The following is a 14,824-nucleotide window of genomic DNA, read 5'->3' as shown; positions in this document are numbered from 1 at the left end:
AGAACAGGGGCTTTAAAACAGTATCTGTACATATATCAGCTTTAATTAAGTCGATTTCTAACTACAGAGCTCTGAAAAGAAAAATCATTTTAAGATCTCTTTTTACTGGATTTCAGCCAGGATATTTCTGGCTTTTGAACCTTTTACTAAAGGGAACTTCCTATGTGAAATCGATAAGCCTTAACTAAGGGGATGGATTAACCATGAGCGCAAGAGGTATCTCCAAAGAGCTGGTAAGCAATTTTTAAAAGATCTAGAATCTCCCCAAAGGTAGTTCGGCGAAAAGAAAATTTTAAAAACCTGAAAAGATATCTCAAAAGGCCAATCTTAGGTTCTACAACAGTGATGTTATCTGCAGGAGTAACTGGGAATTTGCATATCTGACAATCTGGCAATGGTTCACGTCTTTGCCTTAGCAGGAATCAGGTTCCTCTCCTCCCCTATCCTGATGGCCTCCCATTAGCATTACAGTTTGGGGGCAAGTTTTGAGTTTGGGACAAGGCCTGTTATCATTTAAACTGCAGCCTAAAAGTCCTCCAAAGTTCACCTGGCCCAACAGCAGAGGAATATTACGGGAAAGGCGAGATGGGGAATGGGTTAGCTTAACTTACTGCTATAATTTTCTCACTGATAAAATTTTTGCAAAGGCGGTTTCAAAACTACCTTGGATTGAGGACCATAGAGCAGAGGTAGATCCTGGGAAAACATCCAGCTTCCCTCCAAGCCTGAGGCTCACAGGCTGGTGCTTTCAAGATGAAAGACAGGGGAAGCAGAAGGGAGTGTGTGCCCTGGGATCCTGTGCTCAGCTCTCCAGGGACTTAGGCCACCTTTCTACAGGTAGCTCTTTTTTCCCACCTCCTTTACTATCTCCCACTGTTAACACGCAAACAATGAGCTCCTCCTGTATGCCAGATTCCCAGCTAATTACTTCCTACAGGGTTTCACATTTAGAGCCTGCAACAAGTCCATGGTTATCCTGATTTTACAGATGAGGAAACTGAGGCACAATGACTGTTATACCACTATACTTGCCGTCTTTCCCCTTTCCCCACCTTCCTCTCCTGGGGAGGAAGCAGGGAAGGCAAAGTCACTAAATCAGGTCTCACCATCCGGGAAGTTCAACCAAGCACAGAGATACTCATTCTTGGAAACACAACTCTAAAATATCCACCAAAGGGGAATCTATAGAGACAGGAAGGATATTTGTGGTGGCCCGTGGCTGGGAGGTGGGAGTAGAAATGGGTGACAATCAAGCAGGAGTGGTATTATTGGGAATTGAAAATGTTCTAAAACTGGATCATGGTGATGTCTATACAACCCAGTAAATTTACTAAAAATCACTGAATGATACACCTCAAAGAGGTGACTTCTATGGCATGTCATTTATACCTCAATAACAATGTTTAAGAAAACTGACTTAATTTTAAGGCAGACTCAAGAGTTCTAAGTTAAATGACATATCACTGCAAGCTGACATCTTGGCAGGCCAAGGGCAGACATTTATGGCAAAGCCAAATGGAACAAAGTAACACAGAGCTTGCAAAGGGGATGAGCGCCCAACCTGAATACACAACGTATCTAAGTCAACTCCAGGAGATAGAGAAAGCCAAACACCAGCAACTGCCCAACCCAGTGGTGTGGACCCAAAGAATTTCCACTCCAATGAACATCTGGGCCACCAGAAACCCATACAGAAAAATATATTTGTCCAAATACAGAACATTGAATGGAAAAGCAAACAAAACAGGAAATTAGAGAAGGTTGAACATTTACTTTTAGATAGCAAACTACGAATCCAGCCCAAACTTCTCTCACAGCAAACGCCATGCAGAAAAATGGGATTAATGATCCCGGGGCTTGGTCCTCTGTTGTGCCAGACACATACTATAAAGGAAAGAAAATTCAAAAAGGACAACATCCTCTGTGTTTTTATTATGCTTAAAAATGAACTGGGAAATAATGGAAACATACAATATCTTGTTTCAACTAACTTTTCTAAAAACATGTCCAGGATATTCAAAAAATTACAAAACGTAACTAGAAACTATCTAACTACTGGGTGGATATGAACAGTACTGACTGAGATAAAAATGAAATGTTTCCATGAGCTAATCTTATTCTATATTTAGTCTGAGTACACTAATATAATTAACTAAGGTTATATAATTTTGCTAACTTCAAATTTTCAATTATAAAGCTTCACATACAATTATCTGAACTAAAATTGATTTGCTTTTTATTTTTGTAGAAAGATGAAAACGGCTAATTTTAATAATCCTATCTTCCTAATAAGAAGTTACTGCCTTCATTGATATAAATTATGTAGATGGTGCTTCAACAATGCTCTCAAGTTTGTTTTCATAGTCTCTTTCAAGGTTAGTTTACTCATGTCTCGTTTACTCCCATGTCCCAGGGGCTTTTACCATTTGGCCTTCCCATTCCCCTACATACCTCTGTGCCTCAAACTCCCAGAAACTAAACCTAGACAGCTGCCCCTCAAAAGCACAGAAAGTGTGCACTTAGGAAATAAAGTCAACTCTGGTGCAGGCTTCAGAGGTCAGCCCACTTAGGGTCATTCTCTGAGATACACTTCTGAGATACTGTATAGGGTGATTTGGGTGGCAAACAAGCAAGTGAATAATTAAGAGTGCCATCACTCAACAACGAAAACAGGAGAGGATTCCAGTTCACAGCTGAAGCAATTCAGTGGTTTCTCACCGACCTGCTTCCAATATGAAATCAAGACCAGTTTAAGGCTCAAAGCATCTGGCTAAAAGCAAAATACATTCTGCCATCTCTTTCCTCTTACAGGGGTTGGGCTGTGGAGTCAGATAAGGTATATTCCCAAATATACTCTGCATCTGCTTTATAGTTCACTATAACTAAATTTCTTACTGGGGTCTAAATGCATTGGTCTCCGGAGAGGGCAGACAGGTGCACCAATCTAGACAGTAAAAAATTCTACTTCCTGTTTCTCCTCTCTTCACAGTGAGCGCCTTCTGAGTATTACTATAAAGAGAAGCAACAGGTTTTTTAAAAAGTGGACATAAATATTTCAGTTTATCAAAGGACAAATGGAGGTCTACATAGATTCTGATAAGCATTAATCATGGTCGGCATTAGGTATCCTGTTGGTACACAGAAATCTACAAGTACTGCTCCTGGCAAGCTTTTTAACGCACTGCACAAGTGTATGAGCATCATTTCATATAACAAAGTTATGTTGTGAATTCAGTACTCACAAAGGAGAAAATAGATGCAAACACCAAAAATTACACACAAAAACTAAAGCTGACATATCAATTCTCTCGAGTTAAACAAACTAAAAACTGGTCTGGAAACCCAGAACTACTTGAGGTTGGCATTTCATCTCATGAAAACCATCAGCCATTCTAAGCAAATGAGCTCAGCCAGAAGACCTTAAATTTAGAGATGATTCCTATTTCTCACCTCCACAGCCCACAATGTGGTCTGAGTTGTGAATATAATTTTTATGTTTATTCACTCTGTAAACACCAGTAGTGTAGCAGCAACTCAGAAAAAAAAAAAACAAAAAACAAAAAACTAATGAGGCCAGGCGTGGTGGCTCATGCCTGTAACTCCAGCACTTTGGGAGGCCAAGGCAGGCAGATCACTTGAGGTCAGGAGTTCGAAACCAGCATGGCCAACATGGTGAAACCCCATCTCTACTAAAAATACAAAAATTAGCCAGGCGTGGTGGTGGTGGGCACCTGTAATCCCAGCTACTTGGGATGCTGAGGCAGGAGAATTGCTTGAACCTGGGAGGCAGACGTTGCAGTGAGCCAAGATCGTACCACTGCACTCCAGCCTGGGCGACAGAGCCACACTCCATCTCAAAAAACAAAACAAAACAAAAAACTATGAGAAATGCAAAAACCAAAACACTTAATAACCATGATAGATGAAATATGTCTCAAAAACAAAGACAAAAACAGCTGGGCGCGGTGGCTCACGCCTGTAATCCCCAGCACTTTGGGAGGCCAAGGTGGGTGGATCACCTGAGGTCAGGAGTTCGAGACCAGCCTGGCCAACATGGAGAAACCCTGTCTCCACTAAAAATACAAAACTTAGCCAGGTGTAGTGGCAGGTGCCTGTAATCCCAGCAACTTGGGAGTCTGAGGCAGGAGAATCGCTTGAACCCAGGAGGCGGAGGTTGCAGTGAGCTGAGATCATGCCACTGCACTCTAGCCTGGGCGACAGAGTGAGACTCCGTCTCAAAAAAACAAACAAACAACCAGATTTAAAGATTTAAAGCACCCTAGGACTTTTATCCCAACTCAATTCCGGTACAATCTCATGTTGATGTCTTTGAAATTCTTAACAATTTCTGCAGCAAAACGCCTAATTCTCCAGAGCCCTGAGGGCATCCGTCTGATGAAATCGGCTGATTTATAAACAGAATTCAGTGATTATTAAACCACTGCAGTCATAAAATGCTTAAAAAGCATAGCATTGTTCCAAGGTTTCCTCATGCACCTGCAAACGAGGTACTGTCATCTAGTTCCGAAACATGGGTATTTTTTCAGCTTTAAAAACAACACACAAAATACAATAATAGATCCAGTATGTGCATGGTTCCCCGTTATTGCATATTCTTTCTTCCCTAAGCCAAATCACTAATATCTGTACCTCTGGAGCAATGTCCAATCCTTAGGCTGGTGGATCTCAAAGTTACTTAATGCACATACATGTGCGTGCAAGCGCACACATACCTTAGCAGCTGAAGCCAGAGGAAACGGGAGTACAACTGTGTCCTGCCTGCATGCAGGGACGTTAGTATCACCCCCTCTTCCAGCCTTTGGGGACCTACATCATAAATGTTTTTTTTCATCATATATCCTTTTCAGTAAAAAAGTTTTCAGAAGGTGCTCCTAACTCATGTAATTTATTTATTAAATATATAAAATACTCAAGTAACGTGCATTTCATGGACAAGAAATATATTTTTTACAAGTATTAGTGATTTTTTTAATGGACATTTTCATAATTTCTTCCTGCATCCCAGTAAATCTTGCTGTGCACCTGCCAGAGGGCATGAAACTCACTAAGACCCTTTTGGGAATTAAAATCTGAAACAAGTCATTTCTGTCCCCTGTCCCTCCCCCAAATTTAGAGACTACTGGCTTAAAGGAATTACACTCAGTCCCATAAAATTAATCACAGTATCCTGTGACATGTAATACCCACAAGCATCTCTCCTTGTTCTCATCTGGTCTACAATAATTTCTGTCATGTACTGGACAGGGAAGATCATTCATTCTTATTTTCATGAACTTCTGAACTGAGTGCATCTCAAAAGTTAGGCTTTCTGAAGTATCCTAAGACAGATCCTTGAAAATGGCTGAAGCTGACATAGAACTACCATGTCTTGAAAATGCAAGCTGAATCTGACATTTCCTTCATAATCAAATTGGGAATTAAACCAAACCCCCTTCAAAGGTGGGGGACAAAATTGTCCCAAGTGAGAACCATTAGTTGGCTGCAACATTCCAGAGCTCAACGTTGAAAATACTGTTCCAATAAGCAAGCATCTTTTCTACCTTCATGTCTAAAGCTTCCCTTTCTCCTGAACCCAGCGCCTGTCATGCCCTATCTCAATCTCTCTGATCCCATCGGACAAGAACAAACCTAGACAAGAAAAGGAAACAGTATCCGACTTGCTCTGAACAGGGTCCTCCAGACTGTCCTGCTATTGTCAGAAGTTGGCAATTGCTGTTTTCAAGTTTATAGTTTTGAATTCTTGAGTTTTTATTAATATGGAGCTGGCATTACAGTTGTGTGGGATTCAAATGCTTGATAAGATTCTGTTGAAAAAAGAACTGAAGGCAAGGACACAAGGTTATTCCATTCCCCAAATGAACCAAACGGCAGGGACGTCAATTTCCTATTCAGGGACACCAACTCCCTATGCTTTTGGGAAATACAACCTGAAACTGTGAAGCCACCTGGACTTTTATAGCAGCTGGGAATTACCTTTGCATATTGGCACTACCGATTTTTACATGGCCGACTTTGGCGACAGTTCTCCACTCAACTTCATTTCTCATCTTTACATAGATGACAAGATAACAGGGATAACTGAAGGAGCACAAGCGTCCAGGTTGAGACAGAATTACCCACAGTGCACTAGAAACTGAAATCATGCTGAATTTTCCTGCTGAATTTTCCTCCAGCTCTGAAAATGATTTTTTTTTTTTTTTTTTGAGATGGTGTCTCCCTCTGTCGCCCAGGTTGGAGTGCAGTGGCGCAATTTCGGCTCACTGGAAGCTCCACATCCCAGGTTCACGCCATTCTCCTGCCTCAGCCTCCCGAATAGCTGGGACTATAGGCGCCCACCACCACGCCTGGCTAATTTTTTGTATTTTCAGTAGAGACGGGGTTTCACCATGTTAGCCAGGATGGTCTCGATCTCCTGACCTTGTGATCTGCCCTCCTCAGCCTCCCAAAGTGCTGGGATTACAGGCGTGAGCCACCATGCCCAGCCTCTTAAAATGATTTTATGTGGTCTTGCCATATTAAAGTATATGTTGGCCAGGAACGGTAGCTCACAACTGTAATCGCAGCACTCTGGGAGGCCAATGCAGGAAGATTGTTTGAGTCCAAGTGCTCGAGACCCTCCTGGGCAACACAGCAAGACTCTATCTCTAGAAAAAAACTGAAAATTTAAAAAAAAAAAAAAAAAAAAAAGAAAGAAAGAAAGAAAAAAATAAGCTGGGCATGCTGACCTGTGCCTGTAGGCCCAGCTACTTGGGAGGCTAAGGCAGAAGCAACACTTCAGCCCAGAAAGCCGAGGCTGCAGTGAGCTATAATCAGGGCAACAGAGCAAGACCCCATCTCTAAAGATAAATAAATAAATAAAGTATTTGTTATTACTGATTTAAGAAATAAAATGGCATCGTGTACAATGAGCTTCTTTTTGTCCAAATTCCCATCTATCAGGAAATTCAGACAAGCAGAAATGCTTGCAGCACTGAACAATACTGCACGTTCACATGGACTCGAAAGCCTAACAACAGGCAGGTCCCTAATTGCAATGAGTCAAGCTTCCCTAAAGGGGACACATGCCCTTCTCTTCTTGCTCCGACATGATGGTGCTGGGGATGCCATTTCAACAGACCTGAAGGAAGGTTTCGGCGTCTTGGAGAGCTGGCTGGGAAGGTTACCCGGCAGGAGAGAGCCTCACCTCCTCCCCACTCCCGTATTCTAGCCTGGGCAGGTGTTCAGAAAGGAAAGAGCCCTGTGCAGGCTATCTGGGGTCATAATCTCCGTTCCAGGCTCAAGGGAAACAAGCAGAGAAAACTCTCATGTTTTCTTTAAAGCATTCCGGCTACATCCACCACGATAGGAAAAATGACAAGAATTCAAGGCAGACACCCAGGTCAAGAATAAACACTGTGAGTTTTGCCGTGAGCGCTGTTTGTGCTTCTTTCACAGGATCTCCTGGGACTGGAGAACTGCCGCTCTCCCAGGAATCACTCAGAGGCGCCCAGTAGCACCCAGCGCCCTCTGACTCGATGTGGGTTTCTAAACTAAAACGCACAACTAACTTATCCATGTTTACCAAAATACTGCTTATTTTAATCATGGGAAAACTGATACTCTAGGCACGGGTCATAAACAACTGTCACTTTATCCCAATGTTTAGTTAACATAAAACCATCATCCTTAACCAGTCTGAAAAAAACATGGCCTCCCAGACCTTGAAGCAGGGTCCATCTTCCAAACCAAATCTTCACACCTGGGAGGGAGGAGAAGGCTTGAGGCCACTCATCCAGCCCTTTAACTCTACACGGTAGAACATGCACAGGTTCTGTGACTTCGCACAACCAGGCAGACCACCTCAGGCAGGACAAAAGTCACCAAAATGCCAGGACAAGGATTGTATTAGAAAACACGCCACTTCATGAGGTCACAGAAAGCGACATTATGGCCCAAAGTAAAATACAGGTTAGCAGCTCCATAGAACCACAGACGTAGGAATTCATTTTTTTATTTCTATAACAAATGCAAAAACAACTTGATATTTTTAGCCTATTTTATATCTACGTGATTAACCCATTGGGAAAACGGCAAAGGTTCTTAATGAACATGTATCCTGTTTTTAAACTAAAGCCATGACTATAACCTTCCGATACATTTTACATATGAAGTACCTTTTGGTAGGAATGTGCAATAAAGGTGAGGGTAACATCCTCTAAAAGGACATCAGAGTCCAGGCGTGGTTGCTCACACCTGTAATTCCAGCACTTTGGGAGGCTGAGGCAGCTGGATCATCTGAGGTCAGGAGTTCAAGACCAGCCTGACCAACATAGTGAAACCCCACCTCTACTAAAAATACAAAATTAGCCGGGAGTGGTGGTATATGCCTGTAATCCCAGGTATTTGGGAGGCTGAGGCAGGAGAATTGCTTGATCCTGGGAAGTGGAAGTTGCAGTGAGGAGAGATCATGCCACTGCACTCCAGCCTAGGCAACAAGAACGAAACTCCATCTCAAAATAACAAAAACACGACATTAAAAAATGTCCCATTTAAACCAATGAGGCAGTAAGAACTAACTGGCATAGAACAAAGAGCAAACAGGCCGAGCGCGTTGGCTTACGCCTGTAATCCCAGCCCTTTGGGAGGTTCAGCAGGTGGGTCACCTGACGTCAGGAGTTCAAGACCAGCCTGACCAACGTGGTGAAACCCCGTCTCTACTAAAAATACAAAAAAATTAGCTGGGCGTGGTAGCACATGCCTCTAATCCCAGCTTCTCCGGAGGCTGAGGAGGAGAATTGCTTGAGCTTGTGCATCGAGATCGCGCCACTGGACTCCATCCTGGACGACATAATGAGACTCCGTCTCAAAATAAAAAAAAAAAAGAAAAAAGAGCATATAACATATAACTAAAAGAGTATAATTGGATTGTTTGTAACGCAAAGAATAAGTGCTTGAGGGAATGGATACCCCCATTCTCCATGATTTGATTACACATTGCACGACTGTATCAAAATAGCTAATGTACCCCATAAATATATACACCTACATATCCAGAAAAATTTAAAAATTTTAAAAGGAGCAAAGCTTTAGCAGCCTCAACAACACACCTGATTTTTTTCCACTGTGGTTTCTTAGATTAAGGCGCAAAGCTGTTCTTTTCCTTGCTTGTGATAACATCTACAGTGCAAAATGTGCTGTTCTAAGAAAAGCAGGTTGGCCAAAGCATACAAAGGCATGAAGTTCGTGTGTCATGAGAGAGAGGAGGCAAAGGTGGTGCTGGAAGAGCGGATGGATTCACCTAAGGCATTCCACCATGTGTCACATTCAGATGGGATCCCCAAGACTTCCAGAGCACAGCAGATGGGCAGGTGCCCCAGATTCGGGGGTGGGGGCGTGACTGTGGAGGAACTGTGGGAGACAGAGCCACGAACATCTCTGGGCTGAGGAGATTGTTCTCTCTCTTGATTATGATGGTGGTCACACGAATCTACGCGTGTGTCAAGACTCGTAATACACCCAAAAAGCCAAATTTAGTATATGGTAATTTAAATAATAAAACTATATAGATACAGCCCTAAAATGTAAGAGGGAAAAGATAAGGGAAAAAAGCAAGCAAACTACTAGACACCATAGTGACTGATGGTGATACCTTTCTAGACCCAATTCCCAACTTCAGAAAACAGGAAACTATAAGCATGTTAGGCTAGCTGGGCATGGTGGCTCATGCCCGTAAGCCCAGCACGTTGGGAGGCCAAGGAGGGAGGATCACCTGAGATCAGAAGTTCAAGCCCAGCCTGGCCAACATGGTGAAACCCCACCCCTACTAAAAATAAAAACATCAGCCGGGTATGGTGGGGAGTCCCTGTAATCCCAGCTACTCAGGAGGCCAAGGCAGGAGAATCACCTGAACCTGGGGGGTGGAGTGAGCCGAGATCGCACCACTGCACTCCAGCCTGGACTGTGAGAGAGACTTCGTCTCAAAAAAACACCAAACAAACAAACAAACAAAAAAGGCATGTTAGGCTCCAAGCATTATAATAATTCTATGTCCTTCGACTGAGTAAAGTGGCTCACACCTGTAATCACAACACCTGGGGAGCCCTTTTCCTACTGACACTTGGAAGAGGGCCTCCACAAGGAAAACGCAGGTCCACACCCAGCTGGCTCAACCTGCTTGCTAATTTAACAGCTGCAGGAAGGGAAATGTCTCCAGACATTAGCAAATGCCCCATTCAAAAGTCGGGGACAAAACTGTCCCAAGTGAGAAGCATTAGTTGGCTGCAACATTCCAGAGCTCAACGTTGAAAATACTGTTCCAATAAGCAAGCATCTTCTCTACCTTCATTTCTAAAGCTTCCCTTTCTCCTGAACCTGCCGCCTATCATGCCCCATCTCAAATCTCTCTGATCCCATCGGCCAAGAACAAACCTACATAAGAAAAGGAAACAGTACCTGACTTCCTCTGAAAACTCAACATATTCTCTCTTCCATCTTAACTTTAAATTTGTTCAAATTCCATTTGCAACGGTTTCCAATTCACTTCTGCAACCTTCAGGCATGCAGTGGATTCTCCGTAAATATTGGACGGCGATGGCTGTGTGGGAGGGGGCCAGCTTGGGAGGCGCATCCATCTGAAGTGAGGCTCCCGCTGGCCAGGCAGGCAGCAGCGCGGCGGACTCCTTAACGGCTGTCTTTCTCCCCTGGAGATCTGAAACGCCTCTCCCCAGCCTAGGCTCTCTTTGCCCTTTAGAAACCTGTGGACTTCTTCAGCCCCTCCCACATCCAGCTTTTCTTTTGGTTCTGGTGGGTTTCATGTTTGCCAGTCTGGCCAGCATGGTACATGTGTTCCAACCCCACAGAAAGTGAGGGCAGGAGTGGAGAGGGCAAGACCGGAGGGAAAAACTCGAGTCCAGTCTCCGGCTCACTAAAAATAGTTAAGGGGGAAAAAAGTTTATCTTTCCAACTCAAAAAAAAAAAAAAAAGTGTTTACAGTACGCCTTTAGTGTTGCTTCCTGGTTGAAACTGATTTTTCAATGCATGCGGCAGTGAAAGATTAACAACTTCTCGGATGTAACCTACTAGGTTTTTCTGTTTTTCCTAAGGGAGGAAAAAAAGGCAAATCCAAGGCATCAGGAAAGCAGTGCGAGGATGGTCCTGCCTTGCCGGGCAGAGAAGCTGTGATGATCAGCTAAGCCAGGAGGCCCACAGGGCACTTGCTGCGGGGCAGAGCACCGGAATTTGGACGCCCTGCAGAAAACTGGGAGGGGGCCAGGCCCAGGTTCTAGCGGAGGTGTTCTCCTATCCAGCAGGAGTATATCGGAATATCTGAATTCCTGACACTTGGGACCTGCTGGAGATGGCCTCCCTGTGCAGGGACCATTTTCCCGCCTCTGTTCCTCACCTTAAAAGGTGAAAAAAAAATATTCTAACTAAGATGATGTTGTACAGAACCAGCGATACTGATATAATTGATGGGAAAACTCCAGATATTGAAACATTCACTTTTAAGTATGTCTACAATAAAGTTATTATTTTTGCAAACTGTCTCCTCCTTAAAACCACTGGCAGAGAGAAGTTCTCTGAGCCCAGTAAAGGGGCAGGTGGGGGAGCGAGGGTGGCAGCACTACACCACAAATCTCCATTTTTGCCCTACAGGTGTGTGTTCTATTAAGGGCTGGAATCGCCTTAAGGGCCGGTGATCCAGCGGTGAAAAACTCGTTGTCTGTATTAGTTACCCAGCTTGGTGGCTTTCCACAAGAATCTGCAGCACATTTGAGACATGACTACCCTTTAAAATAAACGCGTCATACTGAACATTCTTCTGTATTTTATTTTTCCTAATCACATCTTTTCTAGGAAAGACTTGTAAACTTTTCATAAAATCCTCAAGTGCCACTTCCGACACCAAAGCCACTGCCTGGGACCTTAGCAGGGAGGTTGCCGTCCTTCCCCCTCGCCTTCCAGGTGAAACCAGGGGCTCGGCGAATGTGTCAGGAGAGGAAAACATCCAGAAGGCAGGTCAAGTCACACATGACAATGCAAAGCAGAAACAGTCGCAAATACAATAGAGGATAGGTTTTTGTTTCTTTTCAGGTTTTGCTCCAGAACATCACTGACTGGAAAATAAACGTCAGTCCCTACCTTTGTGGAACGTCCAACGCAGCTGGCTGGGGGAACACGAGGCCTTGCAGGGAGCGAGTCCCGGCCCCGGTCTGACTGAGCACAGGCGACGCACGTGAGGTCCAGGCCCTATCCCAGCGCAGGCGGGCCTCCAGCGACCCACAGTTGTCACATATCCGGCCAGCGCTGATTCCCGAAGGCGCACTCCCCATACCCCACTCCGAGCACCGGTCCCATCCTTAGGGAAGGTCCTCCTGGGTAGCAAGGCCGGGGCCCAGGATCTGCGAGACCCACCCCACCCGCCCCGCCAGAGCCCAGGAGCAGCAACAGGTCTGCGCTCTCTCCGGGCGGCGCTCTGCAGACCCTCGACCGGCCAGGGGTGTCCCCAGCCCAGCTGTGCGCTCGGGCCGGGGAGATGGGCGGAGGACTGGGGCTCCTGACTTCCTTGACAGTTTCTGCGCCTCAGAAACTGAGCAGACGCGGGGCCCGCGCCACCTCGCCCGCCGCTTGCCTCACTTCGTAAGGCTGCGCTTCCACCCGGGTCCGGGCGGGCCGGCCCGCTTCCCGGGGATGAATGGGGCTCCTCTCCCCAACAGCGGGGAAATCCCGCCACCGCCCTCCACCCCGGTCCCCCGAGCCCGCGGTGGCGCAGGTTTGCCCAGCAAGCCCCAAGATCGGCAGACAAAGGGGCACCAGAGGAAAAGCCGAGCTCTTCCATAAACTTACCGGTCACCTACCCCTCCCCAAAACAAAGGAGCCCCCCGCCGACCTCTGTCTCTCCCCGCAAGGCGCGCCGGCACTTTGGGGAGCGGCCACCTCGGGGTATTGTTCAGCCTCCTGGGAGCGCGCCGCACCCCAGTCCGAGCGCCACGGGGACAGTTGGCGACCTGCGCCTCCTGTAGTTCCAGGGGCGGGTGGAGCGTCCGGGCGCCCCGAGTCGCCGGCCAGACCCTGGAGGGTCAGCGCGGGAACCGCCTCCCCGCAGAAGTTTGCGGACCCCGCGCCCGGCCCGCCGAGCCCCGCGCACTCACCTCGCCGCGAACAGCGCAACTTGTGGCGGCGCCGCGCGCCCGGCCGCGCTCCGAACCTCCCTCCGGCCGGCAGCCTCCGAGCCCCGGCCGTGCGGCGGCCGAAGAGGGCCCGGCGCCCTGGAGCAGCCGCGCGCCGCCCCCGGGCCGCCCCCGCCCCGCCGCCGCCGAGTCCCGGAGAGGGCGCGGGCGCTGGAAAGTTTCGGTGGCGAATGGCGGCCGGAGGGCGCTGCGGCGGCGGCGCGGCGGGGGCGCTGGCGACTCCTCGCTCCCGAGCGCGGAGTGGGGCCGCTGAGCCGGGCGCGGCGGCGGAGGCGGCGGCGGCGGCGGCGGCGGCGGCGGGAGAGGGCGGAACAGCGGGAGGGACTGGCACGGGCAGTGACCTCCGCGGGGAGCGGTCGCGAGCGCGCGGACCCCAACCAGGACTACCGCCAGGGGTCCGCCCCCTCCGCCAGCCCCTCCCTCACGGCCGTGGGAGGGCACCCGGCGTCCCACCCAGCCCCGCCCCTGAGCCCCGGGGGAGCCGCGTCCCGAACCAGCCCCTCCCCCACGAGGGTAGGGACTCCGGCCCTGCCCCTCCCCCGCGGCTCCTAGAGGGGACCCGCGTCCCAACCCAGCCCCTGCCCCACGGTCGGGGGACCAGCGTCCCTACCAAGCCCGCCCCGCTCCCCAACGCCTAGGGTGGGTGAGGGGAACCCAAGCCTTTCCCGAGTTGCTCCGGTCCCGGTCCCTTCCCCGTGGCCTCCGTGGGACTGAGAGGACCCCAGGGCTACCCCCATCACATCCCAAACCCAGCCTTTCCACGACTGCCTCGAGGGGACGGGAACCTCGGCCACCCCCTCTGTTTCGGGGGGGCAGGGGAACCTCGGTCCCTGCTAAAGTGTTACCCTCCCCCACCCCAATAAGGAAGCCACCCAGCTGCCCCAAGAGAACCCCCTGCCACCTGCCCGATGGTGAATCTCCCTCAAAATAAGCGTCTTAGAAGACACCCCAGTAGTCTTTACCCCACCTCAAAAAGTGGGGGCTCCGGCGGAGCCTCGACCTTTGCAAAACACCTCCCAGGAAGAGCCAGAAACGCTTAGGGACAAACTCAGACACACAAGCATAGGCGCCAGGAGCTCGGGTGTGGGGGCTGAGGAGGTTAGGGGGACCTGGGCCCTCGGGCCTCAGCACTCCCACCCCAACCCCCAGGCTTCAGCCCTCTGGGCCTTGCAAAGTGCTTAATGTTGCAATGGCTTACACGGCCTGGCCCCGGTGCACTTAAGTCCCCAGCGCTCCTTCCTCCCCTCCACGTAGGCTACTCCCCACCACTCGCGGCCTTAATTCAGTTAAACAGATCTCCACTCCCCCTCCCCAGCACCTCTGGGGTCAGCCTTGTTGAATATTTTTCAAATATTCTTGCCCCTTCCTTTACTATATAATGAGCTTCGTGCTAAGAGTCCGGTGCACTCAGCAATCTAAACTATAACCTTACTTGCTCTTCCTCGAACACTAGACCATTTGTTGTTCTGGTTGTGGGGGGAGGGGGACCCGAGGTGAGGTTTTTGTTTTTGTTTTTGTTTTTCTGAGACGGAGTCTCGCTCAGTTGCCCAAGCTGGGGTGCTGTGGCACGATATCGACTCACTGCAACCTCCACCTACCTCCCTGGTTCAAGCAGTTCCCCTGCCTCAGCCTCC

The 14,824-nt window shown here is 48.0% G+C and overlaps 1 protein-coding gene across 1 annotated transcript in view; it reads right to left on the bottom strand.

Annotated features, from left to right (window-relative positions):
• Positions 1-13,293, bottom strand: part of TBL1X (transducin beta like 1 X-linked) — a 255,616-nt gene extending 242,323 nt beyond the window's left edge. Inside the window, exon 1 of the mRNA XM_077988391.1 lies at positions 13,152-13,293. The gene's annotated coding sequence lies outside the window, so the exon portion shown is untranslated. The remainder of the gene's footprint in view (positions 1-13,151) is intronic.
• Positions 13,294-14,824: the final 1,531 nt, after the last annotated feature.

The sequence above is a fragment of the Macaca mulatta genome, chromosome X (assembly GCF_049350105.2).
Source record: "Macaca mulatta isolate MMU2019108-1 chromosome X, T2T-MMU8v2.0, whole genome shotgun sequence".
Classification (NCBI taxonomy): domain Eukaryota; kingdom Metazoa; phylum Chordata; class Mammalia; order Primates; family Cercopithecidae; genus Macaca; species Macaca mulatta.
This window is presented reverse-complemented; position numbering and strand designations above follow the sequence as displayed.